Here is a 26,453-nt window from a genome sequence, read left to right as displayed (position 1 = left end):
GAGGCGGCCGCTGTCTGTCGGCGCCTGTGCTGCCTGTTGATGGATGGACCGGTGGCAGGCGGTCAGGTGGCCCAGGCGCCATGCACGCAGGCTCTCGTCCATTCCTCCCTTTGAGGGTCAGGTCAGCTGTACTTTGGCATTAAACTCCCAGCTGGAAAGATCTTTTCCGTGTTTCCTATGAAAAACAAGGAAAATGAGGAGAGAGGTGCTGTGCAGGCTGCAGCTGTACCCATCCTCTCCCTGCTGAGAAAACAAGGGATCTATTTTCAGGGTGGCTGCATGTCCTGGCCACTTAAATGCAATACCTCATTGGAGGCAGCTGTGGCGTGTGTCAACATTCACCCCTTTCACTCTGCCTTCTTGGTAGATAGTGAAATTGTGACTTTCATCTATCAATTCTGCCTTCATCACGCGACATCCCAGCCAGCATTACAGCGACCCAACTACATCCCAGTGACCTCATCACACCTTTCCGGGTTTTGTACTGCTGTTCTTTGCATGCTTGCGCATGCATGACAACACCACTTTTCACCTTTCTTTCTTACCTTGTTGATAGGATGTTAAGAATGTATTACAGCCTTAGTACTTCTTATCAAGGATAGCTTGTTTTTTCAAGGAAGAAAAACAGTAGCATGATTTGGACAAAGAGACCAAATTCCTATCCGTCCGCCCTTTCTTTTCATTAATTCCTCGGGGTTAAGTAACATCAAAATTATGTAGGGAAACTTCTGTTTACTTTTGTCAGACTAATTTCTCAATAAAAGTAGCTGTTGCAGATGGAGTATTTGCTCACAGATGTGTTTGCTGTTTTGGAGCACCATATCTGATTCAGACTTTGAGTATTTTGATGTTACAAGGAAGCACCTGGATTCTTCCCCCGAACTCAAGTCTCCCAAGCCCTTGCCTCTAGCTCATAAAGCAGGCAGCTTGCTTGTGGCTTTCAGGGTTTTAAATTGGACTGAACAAAATGCACACTGGGGAACAAGGCAATGTTCATGTTCTTCCATTGATTCTTGAAATGTCCTGCAAGTGACTGGTTCACTTCTTCCTTTTTGATGTAATTAGGATTGTATTTCTCAGGCTTACCTCTTTGACAATCTTGGTCGGATACAAGAAAATCAAATTTCTTGGAAAAACAGGTTCTCCTGAGGACAGGTATTTCTTTTACATTTTCATTCAGAAGACTTCCGTTAAAGACTTGTTAGTGAATAGCCCAGTTTTCTCAGTCTTATGTTTATTGTCCCATGCTCTCTTGAATTAGGTAACCACTTGGTATTTTGACTTCTCTGAACTGCATGGGTAGGAAGGGTGTGGTGTGCCAATTAGTTTGCAGAGAATAATGAACACCTCTGGGCACCTGCAAAACAATGTTGGTTATCTAGACACTAAATTCTCTGCTTCCAGCTCTAGCAACTTCTAGCCTGGAGTATTGTTTTTGTGTTTTGTTTTTTTTTACTGCTACCTTTCTTTAAGTATGCTTTCTCTCATTATCTCCTGAAACCTATTACAGTGTTCCCTTTAGCAGCTGAATCACATGCGCAGTGTGACTAGCGTGCAGGGAGTCTACGGGCAGGATCTGTGGGAGCGTTCCTTGGTGACAAGTGAGATAAAAGCATAAAAACTTACTCTATTTTCTAAAAAGAAAGTAAATGAAAATGCTTCCTAATCCCTGGCAACCAAGTAGAAAGAAGAATAATCTACCCAACCCTTCCAGCCTGGGTTTGCAGATTTGGAAAAATAAACAGGTAATAATTTAGTTGGAAATAACTCCGAACGTCCTCGGGAGGCAGCTGTTTGTAGGGAAGGTGTGTGTACATTGTCTTGCTATTGGGCTTTAATGAGATACAGACTTACAGGCACATATGGCCAGCGGGTATAGTGCAAGTAAGTGCAGAGCTAATTTATGTTATCTTGCATGATCAAAAGAAACTATGAAGGTGATTGCTTTATTTTGTAGAGGATTATTTTCCAGAAGTATTTAGGTTATTCCCAACGGATAACTTCTGAAAAATTTTCATCTTTCCTCTTACAAAGAGTGGGCAAGCATGAAGTGAATCATAAACGGGCTATATAACAAAATGGCATTGCTGGATCAGATCAAAGGTCCATCTAGGCCAGTTCCCTGATCCCCCCCCACTTCTTTCTTCAATAGCTGCTAACAGTTGCTGAATCGAAGAATACAAGAAGGGTGCAAGTATTCCACCAGAGTGCTTTCCAACCTCTGGCACTTCTGTGCTTCAGGGACTTTGAGGTGGTGCCTTTACAGTTGGTCACCCTCTGTGGATTCTCCTTCCAGGAATCTGCCCAGCTGCTCTCCAGACACCTTTCAAACTTTTAGTGTATAGAAAATATCAGAGGTATGACTTCCAACAGTTCAACTGCACTCTGGGTGAGGGACCAGCTCTCTTGGTTATTTTGGACTTGAAACTTTAATTTAATATCCTGTACCTGTATTGGACAATGAATTCCCGATTTACCTTCAGCCTTCTGTTGAAGGCTTAATAGCCATTTCTCTCTGTTCCCGTCCACCCCCTCCCCGGATCATCTCTTTACAGGGTGGAAATCCCTGACAAGGATTTAGGAATGACCTAGGTGGCCATTTCTCCACTGGAAGCTGGACTGTCTTCACTATGTGATGCTTCCTTAAAACGCTTCAACTATTATTTGCCATTAAACAACCTTGTTACGGTTGTCTCTATATTTTCCAGTTCTGCTGTGTGTGCCATTTGAGACTGAGGGCCTGCCTAAATGTAACCACTATTGAAACTGCGGGTACACAATTTCTTTAAATTGGTATTACCTGAGCACCTTCTGAGTGATGAAAATTCAATTAAATATGGAAAGTTACTTATTTATTTTTAAATGTGTAACACTTCTCTGCACTTAATTTCATCTGTCATTTTTATCATCTGGTCAGTCAGTATTGGATGCTCCTTTGGCAGTTCTTTGCAGCTGAAACTCTTCTTACCTGCTTTGAGTAGCTGAGAATTAACAAACTTTACTGCCTTTCCATGTACCGTTTTTGTTCACGTTCTTTATGATTGTGGTGATCAGCACTGGCCCATGCACCAGTTTAGACTCTGAATTAAAATTTTGTAAGTATAAATTGGATATAATTTTAGCTCTGGGCTTTCTGAGGAGTTAACGAAGGTCTGAGTTTGCCCTCATACATCTATTCTGATGTGAAAACAAAGGTGTAACCTGATGCACGTTCAGGTGTATTGAAGGAGCCAGAACTAACCCTTATGTTCATTGTGCCAGGGTGGGCTTGTTTAAACTAGAATGTGATTAATCACCACACATCTGTTTTCCATTCTAATCAAAATGTAACTAATACCTCTTTCTGCTTGTTCATCATCGCTGTTTTTTCATGGATCTGAAACAGACTCAAGAAAAAACGTTCAGTGTATTTGGCTGAAATGTGAGATCATTTTTGTCCCTCTCAGTAAATTACTTGAACACGACCAGTAAATTTCAATTAATGTTATTTAGTAAGAATAGTGACTGTAAATTGACAGAAAACAGGTTGTTGCTATACAAGCTCATTACCCTATCAGAAATAACACCACTCCTCTGTTGCTATGCTTTCCCCTCCTCTTGTTGAACTGCTGCAGATGCAGCACTTGCAGGGGTGATTTGCTCTTCTTCCTCATGGTGGTAAATTTGTATGGCCAAAATGCAAGAATTTTCTGCAGACATTTGCTGTGAAGGTTTTTGTGTTGGGAAATGTCCAGCAATTCTGTGAGTCTGTTGATGACTTTTAATAATTAGGGTTTTAAGAAGGGTCAGGGTGGTGTCCCAACCACTACTGTCATGCCTTGTGCACATATGAGGAGCAAAATGAAATTCAGCAATAGCTTTCCGCCTCACGTTTGGTGTTTTGGGGGAGCTGGAGGACCCTTGTGTGTGTTGAGGATTAGCTAAATTCAGGGTATGGTTTCCAAGGGGAACGTTCCAAGTGCTGCCTCCTGCCCTTCCACCACGTTTCTCTATCTCCTCAGTCCCACGGGTGGCTCTGCTGGGCTGTGCTTCCTGCTGAATCACCGGGGTCCTGGGATTCACCGTGGTCTCTGTCCTGGCACGGAAGGGAGACAGACTTTAGGCACAGATGGCTTCAGTCATTCCATGTGCAGAGCAGCCACCATCTCCTGCAGCCATGTCACTGGCAAGGTTGTGGAGGAGAAAAGCTGCAGCCTGAGAAACAGGCAGCAACAGCATTTCTGTTGCTAGAGAAAGGTTGTCTCATGGTTGCACCCGTAGCTCATCCATGGTTTTGGGCAGTGTGCAGAGTGGGCATGGAACTGCTCTGAGGGTGGTATGATGTGCTTGCCACTGGTGTGAACAGAGATGCCTGCTCCATCCCTGCACCTCTCTTCTCTGGCTTTGCTTTTAGTTAGAACTAGCTTTGCTTGTCACTTTATGAAATACATGACCACTTTGTTCCCCTCGGATTGCATAGATGACATAAGTAATTAATTTCTGGATTTGTATGGGAACTTAGAACCATAGAATGGTTTGGGTTGGAAGGAACCTTTAAAGGTCATCTAGTCCAACCCCCCGATATGGGCAGGGACATCGTTCACTGGATCAGGTTGATCAAAGCCCTGTCCAACATGACCGTGAACACTTAAAATGATGAGGCATTGGAAGTGATGACTTCATATGTCAAGAGCTAAATAACACCACCTGGAGACTTTTTGTGTGGACTTTAAAGGTGTTTGTGATTAGGTTGGACTCCACTTAAATGTTGATCTCACTGTTGGAATTAAGCAAGAGGTCAGAGACTTCTGGAGATGCCAAAGCCTTATGATCAAACCCTGAAGGTGATAAACTTGGTCCATATGAAGAGTCCATATATAATGGAAGAGCTGAAAACAGAAGGTATGTCTTCTCTACCATCCTCTGAAGAAGTTCTGCTTTGCATAAAAATCTTGCTTGCAGGCCTGTGTCCCACTGCTGGGCAGCATTGCCACCAGTGCAATGCTTGGTTATCCTGGATTTTGCTGGCTTAAGCTGCAAAATGAGTGAACTGTCCATAAGGAGTCCTGCAATGAGCAGTGGAAAAACAGAAATTCTCCTCTCCTTTATTCTAAAAAGGAGAACTATTTTTAAAGAAAAAGTGTACTAGAGGTAAAAGACATTTTATACACTGCTCAATTTTAACCACAAGATGAGCTTCCTGTTTTTAAAAAATTATAGTATTTTTCAGGTACATGCTAAACTTCTGAGGATTAAGAAAAAACAGTCTGCATCACCTGTGCAAACTGGGAGTATGTTGTCCAAACCAATAAAAATGTTCTGTTGAGGGAATTTTTTTCTTCTGTCCTGCTTTGTCTTAACACAATTAAAATCTCCTGATCTCCTTGTCCTTCTGTTATTTACACTCTGAAAATGAAAAGATTTTTCCTAAGTTTCCAGCCTGAAACAGTTGCATTAATTTCTGTTGAAGCTCTGGATGTTTAGCTTGTCTGAAAATCAGTCTCTTGATTTGTCAAATACTTACATTTTTAACATTAGCTTTTTTCCTTTGGCTGTAAATTTTGAAACTAGACCATAATTATCCTCAGGTCACACATGAGGAAGGGGGTGAATTGTTTCTTGTCGCTGAAGGAGAGGTTTGCACAAATAAAAGAAAACTCAGTAAAATACCAGTTTGGAAAGATGAAATCTGACCATCCACCCACAGAAGAAAGTGGGGAAAAAGCCGGTCCTTTCTGCTTTGCAGTTTTCTTCAACTACTCACTTCAGTCATTGGTTCACCAGCAGGCAATGTGCTCATGACCAGAGTTTTATTGCTTAGTTGCTTGGTAATTTCCATCTGAAATTAGTTGAAAATCCTCAAGCCACACAGTCTGTTTTCATGTGTAAATCTGTTCCAGAATGGCACAAAAAAATATGAGGGTGGTGTGGGCAATTACTGGTGAGCGGGGAGGGCGGCCGATGCACCTTGTATGCAGAGGAGATCAGTTTACCATGGAAACTCACAAAAAGTGTCTGCAAATCTGCTACATGTATCAGAAATATAAACTACTCCAGAGGTGTAAGCTTTGCTTTCCACAAGGAAGGAAGAAAGAAAAAAAAAAAATCCTCTACAGCTTTAGTTTTTATGCACGAGGGTGTTTATGGATGTTAATTTGAAAACTCATGCACGTTTTCAAAACTGTGTGCTATAAAGAATGTGCTCTGGGAAATCAGTGCTATTTTGCACTGTGGTTTACTACATCACATCTAGTAAAAATCACTTTAGAGAAGTATTTTTCTTGTGATGGTCTCTATGCAGGGATTTAAGACTGGAAAGGGCATCCTCCGAGAGTAGTCCTCTGCTATCCTGCATTACATAATCTCCTCTATAAAGTTGCTACCTAATACACACGAACATAGCAATAGCCACTTTTTTTGCTTTCAGACGTGTTTATGAATTGCTAAGTTCACCCTGTAGGTCCTGGATAAAATTGAATTTTTGCTGGCCATGCAGCCTGAGATTTAATTACTGCTGACCTCACTTGGCATCCCAAGTTTGGGAACAGCCGTGTGTGCTGAATCAGATCTTCAGCCTGTGCAAACTAATTCTCCTCTAAGTCAGCTGAGAAGCTGGTACAGCCTGTATGTCATTACTATCACGTATAGATGCAAAACACTTACCCTGAGCTTCTTGATGCTCTATAGATTCTGGGTTCAAAGCAGAACCAAGGAGCTTCCAAGGTGGAATCTCAGAATGGAAAGAAATCAATATAAACATGCTTGGGAGAGAGATCAACAGTCAAAGAGTAATAAAGATCTCGTGCTCAAATTTCAGATTGGACATTTCTGTTCAGCAGCAGTTCTCCTCAAGGGATTCTGCAGAGCTTGTTTTATGCTGAGTATATTCTCATTGCATTGAATTTAAACAGCAGAGCATTGTATGTGGCATGTGTTCGTTGACTGTTGGCAACTTAGAAACACACAGGCAAACTTGTAGAATGGTGGGAAGAGACTGGAGCTTGGTATCTTGAATTTCTGAATCTGGGCAATTTATCTTCAGCAAACTGTGATAGGGATTGCTGCTGGATGCTGCCCTGTTGCGTAGCCTGCAGGTTTCCAAAGGAGCAGCTGTGAAGGCAGTTAAATTTGGTGAAGACTTTCAATTGTATTACAGTAGGCTATTTGGCACCGGCAATGAAATATGAGGATATAGAAATACTCTCGAGGTTCCTAAGCGAACTCAAGGCAAAAAAAAACCCCAACACCCAACCAACCCTTCCCCCTCCCCAACCTAATCCCTAAGGGAATGCCTGCTTCTGAGGATGAGGAATGTGTGTAAGTGGGTGTATATACAGTGATGTATATACCAGACCATTACAGTGGTCTTGGTCACCATCATATCTAAAATGAACAGTTGGATTTCCTCATTGCGTTAAGAAAAAATGGTGGTGTCACTGGGGGTAGATGTGACAGGGCTAGTTGACAAGCCCTGAGTGTTGCTGTAAACGGATACCTGGGTTGAAATGAAGCTGAGTTAATTCAATACAGGCTCACTCCTAGAGGACAGGTCAGTTAAGCAGAGGTAAAATACTGCTGTAACAGACAGACAACTGCTTGGAAATTGAAATAGAGTAAGGTAATTAGGGCAGCAGACAAATGTATTGCATGACACTGCATACGTGACTCGGGCTAGCATCAACAGTTACCTTCCTGGAGGTCTTTGGCTGTAACACCAAAAGGAAGGAGTATAAAAGCGGAAACAAAGCACTATTTCTATTATGATTTCTTTTATACACTTACATGCAAGGTACTTTCCAGATACTTGAAAAGGATAATCCCTGCTTCAAAGCACTCATTTTTTGACTACAGAAACGTAGACGGAGGTTAGGGGAAGGGGAACTAAATAAAGAAAGTATATGTAAATTGAATGCCTAATTACACATTTTGAAGACAATATTTGAAGCAGTCAAGGTTAAGAGTTAAACCCTCAAAAGTTAGGAAGCACTGGAATTATAGTAAACTTCAAAGCTTTTATGATGCTGTATTTCAAAGCTTTTATTTGTGTATCTGTCATCTTGGCCGTGCATACTGTAGACGAAGGAACGGCTGAATGGGGATAGCTGCTTATGGAATTTAGCTGTTTCAGGCCCCTGCGTGCATTAGAGGGTGGGTGAGGAGGACCTGCGAAGCACATACCGCGGGGTCATGGCACACTTCTCGCCATCCTGCAGGCAGTCAGTGGGCAGTAGTGAAGTACTGAAAGACATAATCATGGCCTAGGAGCAATGGTGGGCAGTGCAATTCCCAGTTGTGGCGTTATATATTCCTTAATTAAATATGGCATAGAAATGTTAGAGGTGTTTTGTGTTCAGCTTGCAAAGCTTTGTGAAAAGGACTGACAAATTCTGCTGTGTGGCACCCAAGGCTGGCTGCAGTGCTTCTGGGGAGTCTTGGGTGAATCTGTGTCACAGGCTTCTTGGCATGCCAGTACTGCCCTAATAGATGGCAGGGGAAGGCTGAGGGTCCTCTTCAGGAACTCATATTTCGCCAGTGGTTCTCCTGGTTATTTGCTGACATCAACAAACTTGGATTTAACTTCAGGTGATGGAGGTAATTTGCTTTAGAAACCACAAGTATTGGTGACAACTAGATTTTCTGGTAGAGGAGAAAAGGGACAAAGCAATGTTTCTCTGTTCTGCAGTGTGAACCATATTTTCCCCTTGTTATCCTTCCCCCCACTCCTTCTTTGCCTCCCAGGAGGGAGAGAAGAGAGACAGCAGACCAGATGGCTAAAGTTTGGTTAAAAAAAATAAACAGCGAAGAGTAGGGTCTTACAATAACAAGTGTTAGGTAACATTAACAAGAGGCAAAGCTACTTGCAGCGAACTTACTGATGTTCTGGGCCAGAAATGTCACTCAGAGGTTGCTAAGGATGACTGGTAAAACAGCTGCTTCTTCAATCAGAATGTAGGTCTAGGGAGAAGATGCTCATTGACTAACAATTAAAAAAAATAAGTAATTTTAACTTTCTCACATTTCTGTTATGGAAACAAAGTTGGTTGGTGCAGTACCCTTCCCCCTTAGTTTTGAGCCAGTAGTTACTCAGTGGAGTAACTTATATCTTTTGGTAGAAAGGTTACTCAAGAAAAGCTTGAGCAATAGAATACGCATTTGAGCTATTTTTCTGAGTCTACTTTCAAGACCATATTCAACAGTTGAAACATCTTTCCAAAAGGAGGTTATTGCCAAGGGCTTCTTGTGGAGATATACCACGTGTGACTGCCAGTACCTCCAGCAGGCAATTTATTGCAGGAGAAGTGCTACATTAGAACATAAGTACCTCAGTTGCCAAAAATTGGATTGTGGACTACAGTGTTCCTGTTTGCAGCTCTATGTGGCCATTGCATATGTCATGTGCTGTCTCAGAAGTCCGTTCAAGTTAACCTCATTTACTACTTTTCCTTCTCCATTCCCTATCGCTTCCCCAGTGTTATAATCGCAACCTAAAGAAGTGTACAAGTCTATTGCTTTTCTGTATTGATACACAAAAATGGCAGTCAAAATATTCTGCAATTTAATTGAAAATAAAAAAATTAAAAATTTCTCTGCTGTATAGCCTATCATCCAGGAGTGGAGATATGGTGTATTTAAAATATCATCTACTTGTTTCTCCATGCCCTTTTTTAGAAATGGTGAAAACATTGGGAAGGTCAGAGGCTTTATTGTTACTTAAAATGAATGACATTCACACATTCTGTGTGTGATCCTAAATTTGAATGTAAACATATGATATTGCTAAGAATTTTGCAATCTAGATTTGACCTAGTTGCATTACTTCATTTTTTATTATTTTTTCATCTGATGACTTTATGTATTCAGGTATTTGTAGCTCATTAATTGTTTAAGTATCTGATTCTTCAGAGAAAAATATCTGTTCAGCTTTTTCCCCCTTTTTAGGAGATGTAAAAAAAACACAAACCTTTCAAAAAACTAGTTTCTTTAGAAGTGTTAAATAAGAGGCTGGGAGAAATGCAAAACACTATATAGCAATCCGACGGTTCCAGTTATTATGAGGCCCATTTACTTCTCCAAAGCTTAATTTTCACCGTGAAGTCCAACTTGTTAGGGCTGTCTAGTTATTCCTGCATTCTGCAGACCCCTTCGGGCTGGCTTCTCGCTTCTGCTGTAGGCTGCGTTTCTGTGGAAAATGCTCTGGAGGAGCAAAGTTCCTCCAGGGACTTGGGTGAGTAAGGGTTTTAAAGAGCTTGGCTGGAGCATCGAAACATCACTGTGATCAGACTGGCAATTGTCTGGGGTTGCTGAATGGTATTTTGAATGTGTGGTGCATAGTGTGTGAGCTGCTGTGTATTGAGCTACTACTTGCTCTTCTTTGGCTGAGTACGTACCCCAGAGGTAGACTGTGTTGCATCACATTATTAAGTGTCATCTTTGACCACCTGGACAGCATGGGGACATGTACAGTCAGTCTGGCTGACACACAAGTTTCCACTGTTGCCTCCAAGTAGCTTGCTTTCCCTGCCCATGTTATTTCTGTCTTAACAACTCAAAGAAAAACAAATAAAACCCAAACTCATAGGGCAGGGGATCCCCAAGCTCTGTTTATAGAGGTTGCTTACTCAACTTGATGTTACACTGAGGCAACTGCATAGTGAAGCTGTTGTACTATACACACTTCAATTACACTATTGTAATTTAAGCCCCTTTGGCTTTAGGATACAGTGGGTTTGTGGATCATGTTTTGGGAATCAGATAAAAAAAAAATACAAAGTCATTCAGCCACACAGAGAGTTGTGACATGTGACCTGTCCATGTGTGTCTGTGTATGCACACAGCATACACAGTAGTGTGTACATCCATGTTCAGCAGCGCAAGGTTATTCAGCATATGGGAAGTATTGTTTTCCTTCTGTTTGCAGAAGGGGGCAAGGATGAAAGAAGTCAACGAGCAAGGACATCAGTTAAATCTCAGTATTTGAAGGAGGAATAGTCCTTACCTTTTTCTTGTCATTCTCTAGAAGCTGAGGGCACTTGACTGTTTCTCTGGAGCTGAGCAACCAACACCAAGTTTAGCTCCTTGGGAGGTTCTTCTAGAAGAAATAGTAAGGCAGCAGCATTGCTGTTTGTTTCTAGTGTTTAAAAGAAAAAAAAAGTTAAATAGATATGAATTGCAAAAGCATTTTTTGCTGCAAAAAACCCCACCCGATAGCTAAAAGTAAGGAGTTACTAACTACTATAAACTACGATAACAATTATATCAGTACTTCTCAATTCTGATTATTTTGTACATTAATTTTTGTTAAATCTGTTGATTTGTTTCTCTGTCATGTAATTCTGACAAACTTTATCATAGGTCAGTGGACACTTATGCCAGGTGAAGATTTATCTCCATTTTCTGAAATAGTTTATTCTTTTTCAAATAGACCAGAGAGCTTGTTGCTCCTTCAGAATCAATGAGCTTCTGAATTTAGAGTGGCTATATACTAGCATGCCACAGCAATGCAACAGCTCTGTAAAAATTCAACAGGTAAATTTTCTTAAGCATTATAGAATTATTTTTGTCAATGCTGCACATCAGGCATCCTCATTACCTGCTAAATAAATTACTGGAGAGAGACGTGTTATAGCTAAATTGCTTCCTCCCTTACTAGCTTTTCAGAAGACTAGTGAAATATATCTTGGATTAGTGTGAGCAGAAATAAATAGTCGAATTAATACAACAGTTTCTCTTTTGAACACCTTTTGCTTTCCTTGGATTTGGATAGCGAATGCAGGTAATCAGATTTAGTTCCTTGCTGAAGCATTTAGCTGGCTACTACCAGGCTGATCTGTCTGTCAAAGGAAATCAGATCTGTCCTCTTGTGTAAGTAGAAACCTGCTAAGATGGAGGGAGGTGCAATTACAGGTAAAGTTGAATGCAGCACTGATGTAGTCTTATGTCTTCTTTTATCATAAGTTTGTTCTTTATCACCATTCGCAGTCTTGTAGCTAGAAGAAATGTGTTCTCTGTTGCAGAAACTCTGGTCTCGCTTGGATAGGGTCTCCTCTGGTTGCACTGCTGAAAATGTGAGCAGCTGTAGCATTCTGAGCATGATCTGTGGGGGCATGCGTTGTCCATGCCACCTTTCTTCCCAGTACTAGCGTGCTTTTGGAAAACAACATTTAAAAGCTTTTTTTCTAGTGCAATAGTGTCACCTTTGGTTGTGTAGAGATTGATGAGTTAGTGTTCAATACAAGTGTTTTGATAATGTGTACAATATACTATCCCTGATATTTAATATTGCAACAGTTGTTTCATCAACTGCTCATTTTATAGTATCAGAAATGATCAGACATTCATAAAATGATAGCAAAATTTGGATATTAGATCATTTTCTGTGTGTACAGCAGCAGAATTAGTTTTGACTTGTCTCTTAACTGGTATCAGAGTAGACTCCTTGATGGATTCTGATTGTGTGAGTAATTTGATTTATTCAAATAAACTGCAGTATTAGGCTTGTTTAAAGAGTAAGGTCATGATCCCATAAACTTTGGGGCAAACCTACGCAAAGCTTAGTTAGTGGAAATGAGTGGTGATTTTTTTTTTTTTAATTTTTTTTTCTTCAAAACAACTGCAGCTGCTATCAAAGGCTAATTTAGCTGTCAGAAGAGGTTCCAGAAATTCAACTGATGGAAATCTTCTGCTGTAGTCATCCATCTAGCCCGATTTGTCTAGCAGCATCGCTTATGCAACAAATTAAAAATAAATGCAGTTCAACAAAGTACTGCCACTGATGTCTTTCCTTCTGGCGGTACGGTAATGATTTGCCATCGGCCAGAAAAACTTACATCGCTGTGTTAAAGGTGGTACCCCTGGTTGAGCGAAATAGAGAAATGCTGCTCATTTACATTTCTGGCTACAGCTGTTGTCAGGCTCCAGGCCAAACGGAGATCCTGTACCTTTCAGTGCCGGGCTGTTATTTCTAGTGATTTGTGGCAGCAGGTTGTGTTTGCTGGTTAGGCAACATGACTGGAAATGCAAGTACGCAAACTGGAGTGTTATTTCAGAACTGGGGTTTCCCGCATGCCTCGTGCGCTGTGTGAAAGCAAGCTGGGTGGGTGTACATCGGCACCCGCCCTCCACAAGCACGTTACCAGCAGCCAGCAGCAGGCGTTAGGGAATGGAACAACCTGGGATCAGTTGTGTTCTGCTTGGCTACTGAGTCGTAAATGCTGGTTTATGGTAGCTGTAAGAAGTCCGATACTTCCACTTTTAATTTCAAGTAGCAATTGAGAAGAGTATTTTGAACTAGTTTATTTTCATAAACAATTTATTCTGCATAAGTTGTCTTCAATGAATTTGATTAGTTTTTCCTCTAGTTGATTCTGGCTGTGCTATAGAATATGTTTGAAAGCAGTGTTAATTACCATGTTTGTGTTTTGGGTTTTTTCCCTCCTGTGTTTGTTAAATCTACATGTATCCAACAGAGCAGATCTCTAACTATGTATATTTATCTTCCATATATTTTTCAGTATTAACATGGCAGTTGCAGCGAAAATCTGTTAAAATAGCACACTATACTTATTTTATATGTTTCTATTTTCACATCAACTTCATTATTAAAGGATTAAAAAATTGGAACAAGATGTGAGATACTTGTTTTCACTTTTATGCCAGAAGACTGAAGTTAATGTTAGTTATAGTGAACATGCCCCAAAATTTCTATGTTCCAAGTGAACTAGTTGTCATAATTTTGCTATATAATTAATCAGAGAGATTGCAAGTGATCTATGTTATGAGTATAATCTGGCAGGGCACTGGTGCACATAAATAACTTCAAGCATATGAACTGACTTCAGTAGTTCTACTGGGTGCACTCTTATGCTGCAATTGCTGTTTTCTGGATCGAGGTCTCGAGGGAGTTAACATGCCAGCAAACTGCAATAATTTTGTACCTCCTGAGAGAGAAGTATTGCTTTGTAGCATTCACGAATGCTTAAACCCAAATGGTGTGTAGCATACTTCGTAATAATGAAGATAACAGTCTTCATATTTCCCATTTTTTTCCTTGTTAGTAATTTGTGTGTATTTGTGTAAAAAAATATTTCCAATACATGCATTAAAATGCTTACCGTACTGCCCTTTATATCACACTCAACTCTTTACTATGCTGTGGCTTTCTGTCTTCAGAAACTTGAGAGCATAAAGGATTTGTACTCGATTCCCCAGAATTCCACTTCACACAGTGTGCAACAATACAAACAGAGGTTTGGGGCTTTATTACATTAAACACTCCTGTGATTTCAAATAAATGTGTGTAATGCGGCGTGGGAGTCTATCCTTGGGGAAGAACATCTGCCAGATATTTAACAACTACTGTGTCTTTTATTCTCAATAATAGCACTATTGCATCTCTTTCAGTGTCTTAATTTTTAGGCTTTGCAGTTTGTATTGTGTATAAATGTGCAACTGTCAACTGTATTAAAATGAGTAGAAGTTGTGACTAAAAGGACCACACCCCTAAATTCTGGACCTACTTCGTTCTTGCATACTTCAATTTTAATTTCTTTTTGGAGGGGAGGGGGAACAGGTAGTTGTTTTTTTGGGGTGGGTGGGTGTTGTGTGTGTGTTTGAGTTTTTTTGGTGACTAAATCTAGAGTGAATTCAGACTTGCATAGATTTGTTCCCTTTCAGAGGTATACATTCATATGAACTGTGATGCCTGGGCAAAATGTCAAGGTCTTTGAATTTCTCATCTTTAATAAGTTTACTTGTAGGTCTAAAATGCTATTTTTATGCATTGCTTTGACAGTGCTAATATGATGTCCAAGTCCAGCAATCCTGAGGCTTGTGAAAAGCTGGAGGCTGAAATGTGGTACAAAAAAAAGGCAAACAGAAAACCATTAGCTAACCTACATTTGCTGCATTCAATGTGAATAAAGGATGCAAGTTCCGTAACAGTCTTTGCAAAGTCATAGCTGAGGACACTGTATACATAGTCCATGACTGTGCCAAAATTCAGGGCAAGTGAAAAATAAAAATTAAGCTTGTGACTAACTTCTGAATTTAAGACATGAATCCTTTCTGCATTCTCTTTACCTTAATACCTTGGGTTACTCTTTCTAACTGCCAACTGAATTGTGAAAATTACACTGGGAAGATACCATACCATTCAGCAGGTCACTGCGGATCTTTTCTTGACGTTGAAATAAATCTTGAGAAATGCAGACATGGAGTGTGGTTTCTAAGGAGGTAAGATTAACTGGTAAGGGGGACTCCAGGGAAACCACCTGTTGGTTGAGTGTTGTAAAGATAGCAGACTTTTTTTTTCTTTGGCTAATATATTTTTTTCAAGGAGATCAGAAGCCATTGGATCAAGTCTATGGTGAGGTTTTATCAGTCACTTCATATCTGGTCCTGTATATGTCTCTAATGTGTTCCTATTCTCCTTAGCCGTCTACATATCTTTATTCTTACCAGTACCACTCTGAGATGGATAACAGTTTTGCCCTGAAAATATGCGTGGTTATTTTCTGTCCTTCCTCCTCTAGCATGGAGGTTTTAACCATACATTGTGTAATAAATTAAGAGTTTTAACAAAACCAACTAAAAACCCCCCACCCTTCTTGTCTGATACTTTGTAACTACAAATATGTGTGCAGAGTTAATCAGAGATATGAACTGTTAATATGAGTTAAGTGCAGCATTCTCACTTATTTCATTTTTCCTGTTGGTGCCTCGTCAAACAGTGTAGACTGTCATAAACAACCAGGAAAGAAGAAACCTCTTAAATAATCTGGCCCTTTGCTGTTCCAGTTTAGGCTAGTTTTAACACTTCCTTTTTTGTTAATTTTCCAGTCCTGCAATCATCCAGTGGCACAGATTGTACCTCTGTCCTTGTGATAGCGATCCATGCCTTAATATACTTAGTCCTTAATTTCTTCCTGGTATTTTCTATGTCCTCTCATTATTTCTAATACACTATTTTACTGCTTTTAAATAACTTGTATTTTACTAAAACTTTATTTTCATCATCTTCAGAAACATGGAAACTTTTTATTCCTTTGATATTATTTGGCAACTAAGTACTTTTATTTTTCTTGATAATTCAGTGTTATTTCTCTAAACACTTTAATTTTTAATTCATTAACTCATATACCGATTCCATAGCTGAGCTCATCCTTCCAAGACTGGAGATGGAAAGAAGTTTCATTCATAGTATCGTTTTTTTCATTCCCAGCACTTCCACCACCTTTTTTATTTTTTCAAATTTATCAGATATTTTAAGCAAAAACTGTTTTTTCACTAATTAAATATAAAGCTACATCACCCATATGATGGGTGTTTCAACTCAGCTGTGGGAGTGAGGACTCTGTTAATTACTTAATAGTTTTGTTCCACTTGTTTTGGAATTTCATATAATAATTATGTTAATGCTGCTAATCTAACACAATTTTACCATATCTTAGCAAGGCTTCCTATTCGTTTGTCATGGAACTAAACCGTTTTAAACTGCCAGCTTTCATGTTTACCATTAATAAACAATTAATGATTAAAGAACAGATCTAAACAAGCCAGTCATTGTAATATGTTTGCATAATACATTGATTTGTGTGTCAAGTGCTCTCTTTCCCATTTGCAGAGACCGGAAACCTTTGTATTTCTGGTGCCTACATCATGGTTTTTTTTTAAACAAAAATCAATTTCCTTCTTGCTTTTAGCATTGAAGACACCTGTTTCAGTCTGCTGCAGGTCAGCTAATATGAGATATACATGTGATATGCTGGATGCTTCCTTGCTTACTATGTGCATGATGTGGCAGTTACTATCACTTTGAGTTGATGCTGTAGCTTACTTGGTGCTGAGGTGAGGCTCCTTAAGACTGTGGCTTCTATGCTGTCTTCAAGTTTTAGAGAAAGCAGTCCTTACTCATTAACATTTAAAATATATGATGGTAAAATTCTGTGCATAATAAAACTATTTAGGATTTATTTAGTATACTTAAACTGCTACTGAGTGAGCATTTGGCAATTATGAATCTGGGACCGGCGCTGTTTAACATCTTTGTCAGCGACATGGGCAGCGGGATTGAGTGCACCCTCAGCAAGTTTGCCGACGACACCAAGGTGTGTGGTGTGGTCGACACGCTGGAGGGAAGGGATGCCATCCTGAGGGACCTTCACAGGCTGGAGAGGTGGGCCCATGCAAACCTCATGAAGTTCAACAAGGCCAAGTGCAAGGTCCTGGATGTGGGTCGGCGCAATCCCAAGCACAACTACAGGCTGGGCAGAAAATGGATTGAGAGCAGCCCTGAGGAGAAGGACTTGGGGGTGTTGGTGGATGAGAAGCTCAACATGAGCCGGCAATGTGTACTTGCTACATTTACACATAGATCTCATTTACTTTTATGTCTCATCTGTGTATTTCCAGAGCAAGCAAGCAAGATGCTCTTTAAAAGCTCTGTTTAGTGTTTGATCCAAAGAAATTAGTCACATTTTGTTTTGCCGTCTGATTTTGGTATTAATGGTATTGAGTAGCATGTCATGTTTCAGTTTAGTGACTGGAGAAAACAATGAACAGGATATGAAAATTGTAAATTAATTTTCCTAGTGTTTCACAAATAACGTGCATTTTTTTCTAGATTTTCTTTTGCTTTCAAGTGTGGAAACCGAGAATAGTTGAAAGCTCATTTTCCAACAGATGCTATGATGGATAGGATCCGTTCATGCACTGTATTTCTGCTCCCATTGTTCTTTCTGTTTCACACTTGGGTATTTTCCACAGGTTTTTCCAGCCTGCAGAGTTTACTTAACCTAGATTCTCTCCTATGTATTCCTGTATTTCTGAAGTTAGGCTTCAGAATGTCATTATTTAACATGTTGTCATCATTATTTAGCAACCAAAACAGAAGAGCTTTAATTTACAAACCAGGATCGGCATGTGCTCTTCTGGTTAAAATCTTGGGAACACATCTGTGTACTTTGAGGGTCTCTGAAAATTAGTCAATTTTTATTTCAGGTAACAGTTAAATTTTCAGCCTCCAATTTGGCTTTAAATTGTCATAATACACCAGAGGGGAAAAAAATGAAGTTTGATTTTTGTGTTTATAACAGAAGGGAGATGGAGCTTGTTCAGGCTGAAGATAAGAGTGGAAACTCTAAAAGCCTTGTAAGCTATCTACCTACGCGATGACTTATGGGTCTGACTTAATTGTGACGTCTCATAGCTCTACAGTGCTTAAATTTCACTGAAACTGGCTGGAAAATACTAGCACATGAAGCTGCACTGACACAAGAAGGAATTGGAGCCTATTATTCGGAAGTGGCTTTTATCATTTGCATTGAGTCTCCAAATACGTTGGAAATGCTGGAATTATAGCACGTGTGTGTATATATGTATATTTAGAGTATTTCTGTATTCAAGCATTTGGGCAGCAGACAAAAGTGAAGTTTTTAAGATCGTCTGCTGTTATGCTTGAGAAGAATGGTTGTAGCCTGCAATCCCTTTCTCTAATTCCCCTCACTTGTTTTCTTTAAGTCTTTCACATAACCTCCAGGATGATTTCTTCGTGCACAGCAGCGGCAGCATCCCGAAGAGATGCAGGGATGCCGCTGTGGGAGCAGAGCTTCTCTGGGAGCTACTGTCTTTATCTTTCCTCCTCGAGGTGGGCTTGAAAGATCTTTGATGCTATTTGCATGTCAAATGACAGCTGGGAGTCCCAGAGCACCCTGTGAAAAGCCTTTGCTACCCCTGGCACAAGGGGTTGTGGGAAAGCAGCGAGAGCCCTTGGGGCTTTGTGCTGCTGGCATTGTTAAAGCCCGAGTCCCATCAGCGGCCACCTAACCCTACTGGGGACAGAAAGGTAGCAACCTGAGATATATTGCATTTAGATCAGCATGCAGGCTGTTTTTCTCCATGCTGAAGTTACACCGTCACTGAAAACAAATGAATATAAAATTGGTTGAAAGTAGGTAGAATAAAAGTTTCCTTGAATTTCATATGCTTTATTAACGGTGATTTTTAAAAACAATTTATTTGCAAAAGGACTATTGTTCTTTTGTAGTCCTATGTGTAGGTGTTGTAGAGATTAGCCCATTATTTTGAAACTGAGACAGTAAAACAATGGGCATTTACATCATTTCTATGCCTTAAAAAATTAGGAAAACTATTGCATTTCAGACATTGAAATATTTAAAATGCCTAGTATGTTTGTGTGATGTACTGTATTAATCCAATTTCATAGCAGAACTGTGATATGGGCAGCTGCTTAGTCCACCAGAAAACAGTTCCAGCATCACTCCTGTACTCATCTGAAGTTCCTGGTTAGGCTGAAGAAATCTGGCTTGCATGTAGTTTGCAGCGGGAGCTGTTGCTCTGCAAAATATAGTCCATGCTTCTCAAGTCTGACCTCTCTAGCAGTGCCCTTGTAGTCTAGGCTTCCTGACGTGAGGCATTCTGCCTTGCATGTTAGAAATGATTTCTTCTAAAGTTTCAGTTAGCGCTCAGAAAGTTTGGGGCTTTTCTTTTTGCTGTCAAAATCTGTTCAATGGTGAGTATGTTAAGATACTATTAAAAAGTTTCTGGATTCAAGGCTAAGAGCAATTCAGGTGTTTTAGGGATGTTCTTTGTGAAGATTTTTTCACTAGTTCAGTTTCGGTCATGAAAGCTTGAAGAGCACAGCTTTCCACCTTTTTTATTTTATTTCTGGGGTGAGATTAATACTATGCATTCCAAGTTTCTCATGAAGTGCCATTCTATAAGGAGAAAAACAAGTTGTTATTTCCTAACACTAGTTTTAGACAACTTATCACTGGAGTCAAATCCCATAAACTTTGTGTTTGGCCATTTGACACGCTGATGCATCTCCATTGAATCTAAACAATGTTATGGTTTCGGTAGGGATAGAGTTAATTTTCTTCCTAGCAGTTGGTATAGCGCTGTGTTTTGGATTTAGGATGAGAATAATGTTGATCACACACTGATGTTTTTAGTTGTTGCCAAGCAGTCAAGGACTCTTCAGCCTCTCATACTGCCCTGCTAATTGGAAGGTGGGGGTTGTCCAAGAAGCTCCCCCAAGGGAGGGGACACAGCCAGGACAGTTGACTCAAACTGGCCAAAGGGATATTCCATACCATGGGACATCATGCTCAGTATATAACTGGGGGGGCATGGGCCAGGAGGCAGGGCAGGTTGGGGTCTTGCAGAGCATCGGCTTCAGGTGGTGCGAAATTGTGTGGTTCATCACTGGTTTTGTATATTATTATTATTGTTACTATTATCATTATTACCATCATCATCATCTTCCTTTTCTGTCCTCTTAAACTGCCTTTATCTCAACCCACGAGTCTTACTTCTTTTTCTTTCCATTTCAATTCTTTCCTTCATCCCTCTGGGTGGGTGGGGGAGTGGGTGAACGGCTCTGTGGTTGTTTTAGCTGCCTGCCAAGTTAAACCATGACAAATAAAACTTTGGGAGATGCCTTTATCTAAAACAGGGTTTAAGAGACACTGTAATTCTTGAGCTTGAGTCCTCTGAGTTGCTGTGCGTAGAGTTCAAATTATTCAACGCTATTTTCTGGATGGCTTAATTGTCTAGTCAACCATCTTAAAAGCACATTTGTTTATGTTAAGGACTACAGTATTGCGTATGCTGGGGGTCAAGCATGTATCATCTAGTGAGATTTCCTTGTTCGGTGATTTTGCATTAGCACTGAAGAAGAATAATGAATAAAAAGGAACCAGTACTCGTAGCTCTTTCTGACGAAAGCTACAGTAAGAAGGTGTTTCTTGGGACTACAGTTCTTGGTGGTTGTCTGTTTGATTATTTTTGTATAAAATTTTCGCGTGAAGGAAAGGTATCAGTAGTGTCATATTTACAGCTGTGTATGGTGGAATAAGGTCTAAATCTTGCTCCTCTTGATTTCTTTGGATGGAGGCAAAGGGCAGTTTAGCCCATGCATTTTTAAAAAGAGTGTTTTTCTTAGTCTGCAGGTGGAAAAGCCCTTAAGAGGAGTATTTCAGTAGGCTGTAGTAACTTAAATGAGGTTTTGGCACTACTGCTGTCTTGTAATAACATATTTCTGACAGGTTAATTTTGACCATTTGATGCTTAAGAGTATAGTTGGTAATTCTCTGGAAAAGGTGGAAGAAATTCAACTTTATCAGTGGTTTCAAATATTGCCCTCTCCACATTTTAAGACCTCACCCTTCCTTCAGTTAATTTGACTTTTGGAAAGTACAGTGCTGGCTTCTTTATCACTCCTGGGAACATTTAAATTAAGACTTTGGTTTGGGATTTTTTTTGGGGGGGTTGTTGTTGGTTGTTTGCGGGTTTTTTGAAGTAGTGAGAGGAGAGGAGAGGAGAGGAGAGAAAGAAGGAAAGAGAAGGAAAAGAGTAAAGGAAAAAACAATGTTTTATATTTTTGTATGCTTTAAATGTCAGGGGAAGGAGGTAACTGAGTAGCCGTTTTGTCTTAAGGTCTTTTTAGGTTGTGTCATTTTGATCAGTAGGATTATAAATGCTTTCTGATGGCATGTGTTGTATTTAATATAACACCTAATGAGGAATAGCTCTTGCAACTGCAGAACCCAATCCAAAGTCTACTGAAGTTAGTTGGAGACTTTCCACTTACTTCCCTGAACATTGCATCAGACTCTCCAAAATCAGCTTTCAGAAATGCTAAACCTGAGAAGGCTTTGAAATGCAAGAAGTTGCATTTCTGGGTCCTCTTAAAAAATTGTCAGGGAGACCATGGTGTCAGAGGAGAAAGCCATTTCTGAACCCTTTGTCAGCAGTGGCTCAAATTCAGCCCTGAGACGAGACCTCTCACGGGACCAAGTGCCCCTTGGATACCCAGTTTAAGGCTTCAGAGTAAGTTATGTGTCAAATGTAGATTAGCCTGCTCGGGCATTTTTCACAGGAGCTGGGCACTTGGTATTCATGCCTTCTCAGAAGTAGATAAAATGTCCTCAGTCTCAGGGGTTCAGTGATTGAGGTGATTATTTTTATTTTAATTTTTAAGCTAAAATTTATCTTGTAAAAGCAAAAGCCAAAATTCATAAGCAATTGCTGGATTGCAGGAACTGATCTTCATGAAAGAACATTCTCTCCAGAGTAAAATACTGGGTTGCAATGTTGTGCTGTTAGTTTTAGCTAGATTTTAATCTTGTCTAAGGCTACAATTATTTGTGTGTAAAAGTTTATCTATCTTGGATTCTGAATTTTTGTTTGTAGTAAACCTGGGTTCTTACCATATTCCTTTTATGCCTATATGATATTTTACGCTAAATTGATAGGATTTTTTTCTTTCATAATTAGTGTATAGATGTATATGTTAAACATAGCAGGATCATCTGCAAAGCGTGTTACTTCATTGCTGAAGAGGAATCAGCCATGCCAAAACTGTGTGCCATGTTCGCTCTCTGAAGATGCTACAGAGTCCAGAGCAGCGATCTGCACGGTGATTTTAAGCTTGACAGTAGCCTTTCTATTCTTAACTGTTGTTTGCACACCGCTTTGAAATGGTCCACGGACCAAAGCTTGAAAATTGGCAGTATAATGTAGAAAATGTTTAAGAGCCTATACCGCAGAGCTCTTGCGGTAGGATGTAAATACGACAGAGTGTAGCATAGCTGTGCCCATGCTTGCAAGCGCTGGCTGGAGCTGGGTGAGGTATAGCCTGCGTTGTGCAGCATAATGCAGAGACGCGCTTCGGATGCTTGCTGTGACGAAGTTTGGTTTCTATTTACGGCTGGCTATTGTATGGTCTGCATTCCTGCCCAAATCCCTCCGTTTCACTGGAGTGCTGCTCTTGGGTTGAAGTCATTAGAGAACTGCTTGAAGAGCTCACTTGTACATTCTCCATATAATTTTAGCAGCCTGCTCACAGGCTTAGTTATGCCAGGCATGATACTGAAGAGCATTTATTATCTTTGGAAACTGTTGACATGACAAAAACATATGGACTGGTAATTGTTCTGTAAGCTAATGTTGTAAGCAGTTGAAGTCAGCCATAGATAAAAACGTCCTGTCTGTTCTCTGAGTAGTCATTTCATTGATAAGTATTGTGAGGTTATAGTAGATTAAATCATACATTCCATTTTACTCTTTTTCTGTCATAATATTAATCTGTAATTAAAAAGATAAATAAAATTGCAACAGTTTGTAGGTGTCAGCCCTGGAATATTACTTGCTGCTTTTAATTCTTAATTCTCTGTGGAGCCTCACTTTGCAAAGATCATCCCATTTACCCCAAAGTTTGAGAAGGATGAAAAATGGTATTTGTGCTGAACGCTCTTTGAATGCTGGCCAATAATGATCGTTAAAGCTGACTGTCAAGCTGAAGTCATAGTGGTGCTCAAAGTAGGACAATTTTGAGGTGTTTGTACTAGTCAGAAAGGACTTAGGTGTCTTTAGTTCCCAGAAAAAAGAAAATCTCCTTACATGATTTCTAACTGAAATCATGACCTTTTTGGATGCCAGTGTAAAATTAGCATCAGTCAGATAGGGGTGGGGATTGAAATGTTAGGTCATGAGCATTATTTGATCAAGTAGCAGTAGGTTTTATTTCACAGTTTAAGGACTCTTTGAATTCCCAGCTTATTCTGATACTTAGTTCCATTCCTTTATTTGACAAACTTAAGTAGAATGTACAAAAAAAGAGAGGGGAGGGATGTTTGTACGGATGGACGTACTGATGTTAAATACATGTATAAATGTGTTAAAGGCAATGAAGAAGCCAGAGTCTTGGAATGATTAAAAATGTACTTCAGTGTAGTGTTGAAAGAAGCAGCTATTGTTAGAAATACAATGCCAAGTGGGATTTGAAAATGCCTTTCTTGCCAGAAACAAGAACAAATTCCATTTTATTTTCTTGCTCTTATTTCAACAGGAAGGATTTCTTCTCATTCCTGTGGGAATGGTCACACTTTTGAGTGGATTGGTCTCTTTTTAATTAAGATCTTGGATGTATCACTAACCAAAGTTTCCATGTAATAAATCCTTCTTAGAGAAATGCAGATGCTGTTTATGTGATTTTATTTCAGCGTGAGCTTGTGAGAGAAGGTTACAGTGAAGACACAAGGTCAACGATGAAGCGTAGGATGTAGTTTGTGTTCATAGGGAACGGGAGATAATTAAATAAGATAATTTTAGGCTTGTTTATGTATTCTGGTTTGTGTTATGTTCTCCCTTTCATAAATACAGGATCAAGCCTGTGTCTTCAGAGCTATTAGTAGTGCAAGTGGTTTTACGCAAAGATGTTCTGAAGTCATATGGATGTTTCATGAATAAAGCATTGCTTTTCACATATCAGTTAGCTGGTGGAATGCAGACTGCATGTTGTGGAGTCTTTTTTTATGTACTGTGACTATCACTCCATCCTCTGGTCCTGTATGTGTAGCCTTCATAATATTTTCACATAGGCCTTTTTATCTTTCTCTTCTCATTTTTGTCCCATATTTTCTTAATAAAACCACAAAAATTCACACACCCCCCAAAAAGCCAAACTTGGGAAGTTTTGCTGTACTAATGAGCAATAAGCATTGGTGGTAGGTGTATCACTCATGCCCAGGTGCACAAGGCTGGGGTTTTGTTGCTGTTGGCTTCCTTCAGTCATCCATGCATCAGTGCTTGTGTTAACAGTAAAGAAAGTGTCTTTGCCCTTCTTGTCTGCCATGACAGCCATGGGCCTGAGTTTCAGATTTGTCTTTAAGTAGCTGGTGGATATCTCATTTCATTTAGTCCTGCTTTGCACAGATTGGAGCCTGTTATAGACGTCAGGTTTGGCTTTTGGGTCAGCATCATGTATGTATGTTCTTGCAATATGACAACTGAAGTGATTACAAGCAGCTTTTCTTGGAGATTAATTGTCCTCAGGGGTACTGCACTGGTAAGGTGCTTCCACTGTAAAGTCCCACTTTGGAGACTGTTATACCTCCACAATATGCAGTGCTCACCAGACTGAAACTCAGTATTTAAAATCTTAGTCTGACACAGGGGAAGCCTTTACGAACAAACTGAAAAAATCCATCTCCCCATTTTTATAAGTGTTGAAGTTAGACCCTCACAAGGGTCCATGGTTATGTGTTTATTACATTCTCGTCTGTATTTTTCTTAGCTTACACATGTAGGATAACCTCCTCTGTATTCATGCTTTTAACATTTTTAAAGGTAAATTTTAAGTAGATAGTAAGCATTTTGTCATATAATTTCTATTTGTGTTGTTTACAGACCTTCATAGTCCAGCCAGCCTAATCAGTAGGATGTCTTTGTAGCATTCTCCAGAGATGTTAGCTATGATGCCAGGGGCAGGTTCCTGCCAACGCTCCATCAGTTTCTCTGAAGAGAACTTCACAGATAGCAGAAGTCTGCCTTGACTTGCAAGAAGCAGGCAGGCAGCTGTGCTGTGGTGGCATCCTCTGGCATGTGCTGTTTCCCAAGTGAGAATTGTTACTGAGTGGTGAACATAGCTCATCTTTCCTCGCCATGGTGTTGGTTCAAAGCTCTAACCCATTTTTTAGTTCAAGGATCCCAGTGTTGTTTCAGAGACCATCTGTTGCATGTTTCCTATTTATACCTGTGCTTGATTCCGCTGGGTCACCTTGAGAGCTGGGGCCATAACCAGATGGTGAATGAGAAACCTCTCTCTACATGATGGGTGGTTATTCTATGAGTACAACCCCCTGTTTGATTTAGCTTTCTGTAGTTTGGGCTTCTTATGTTGTTAGCATGCTATGATAAAATGTTAATACTTTTGTATTGGTTTGTATTGGGATTCCTCCTCTTTTGGTGATCATAAAATGCTAAGAACATTAAGAATATTAAAATACAATAGAATAGACTATTTCAGTTGGAAAGGAGCTACAATGATCATCTAGTCCAACTGCCTGACCAATTCAGGGCTGACCAAAAGCTAAAGCATGTTACTAAGGGCACTCTCCAAATGCCTCTTAAACACTGACAGGCTTGGGTCATCAACCCCCTCTTTAGGAAGCCTCTTCCAGTGTTTGACCACCCTCTCAGTAAAGAAATGCTTCCTAAGGGCCAGTGTAAACCTCCTCTGACACAGCTTTGAACTGTTCCCATGCATCCTATCACTGGATCTCAGGGAGACGAGATCAGCACCTCCCTCTCCACTTCCCCTCCTCAGGAAGCTGCAGAGAGAGAGCCATGAGGTCGCCCTTCAGCCTCCTTTTCTCCAAACTAGACAAACCCAAAGTCCTTAGCTGCTCCTCATAGCACTTGGCTTCCAGACCTTTCACCAGCTTTGTTGCCCTCCCCTGGATGCATTCAAGGACCTTCACATCCTTCTTCACTGGTGGGGCCCAGAACTGCACACAGTACTCCAGGTGACGCCATGCCAACACTGAATACATCAGGATAGTCCTCTTTTTTGGCCGGCTGGTTATGTTGTGTTTGAGGCACCCCAGGATAGGGTTTGCCCTCTCGGCTGCCAGGGCACACTGCTGGCTCGTACTGAGCCTGCTGTCGGCCAG

General features: G+C 40.2%; 1 protein-coding gene across 12 annotated transcripts in view; it reads left to right on the top strand.

Moving 5' to 3' along the window:
* The window catches only part of FHOD3 (formin homology 2 domain containing 3), a 427,406-nt gene that overhangs the window by 76,168 nt on the left and 324,785 nt on the right, over positions 1 to 26,453 (top strand). The window lies entirely within an intron of this gene.

This window comes from Balearica regulorum, chromosome 2 (genome assembly GCF_011004875.1).
Source record: "Balearica regulorum gibbericeps isolate bBalReg1 chromosome 2, bBalReg1.pri, whole genome shotgun sequence".
NCBI lineage: Eukaryota > Metazoa > Chordata > Aves > Gruiformes > Gruidae > Balearica > Balearica regulorum.
The sequence above is the reverse complement of the archived record's forward strand: the minus strand, read 5'-3'. Positions and strand labels throughout refer to the sequence as shown.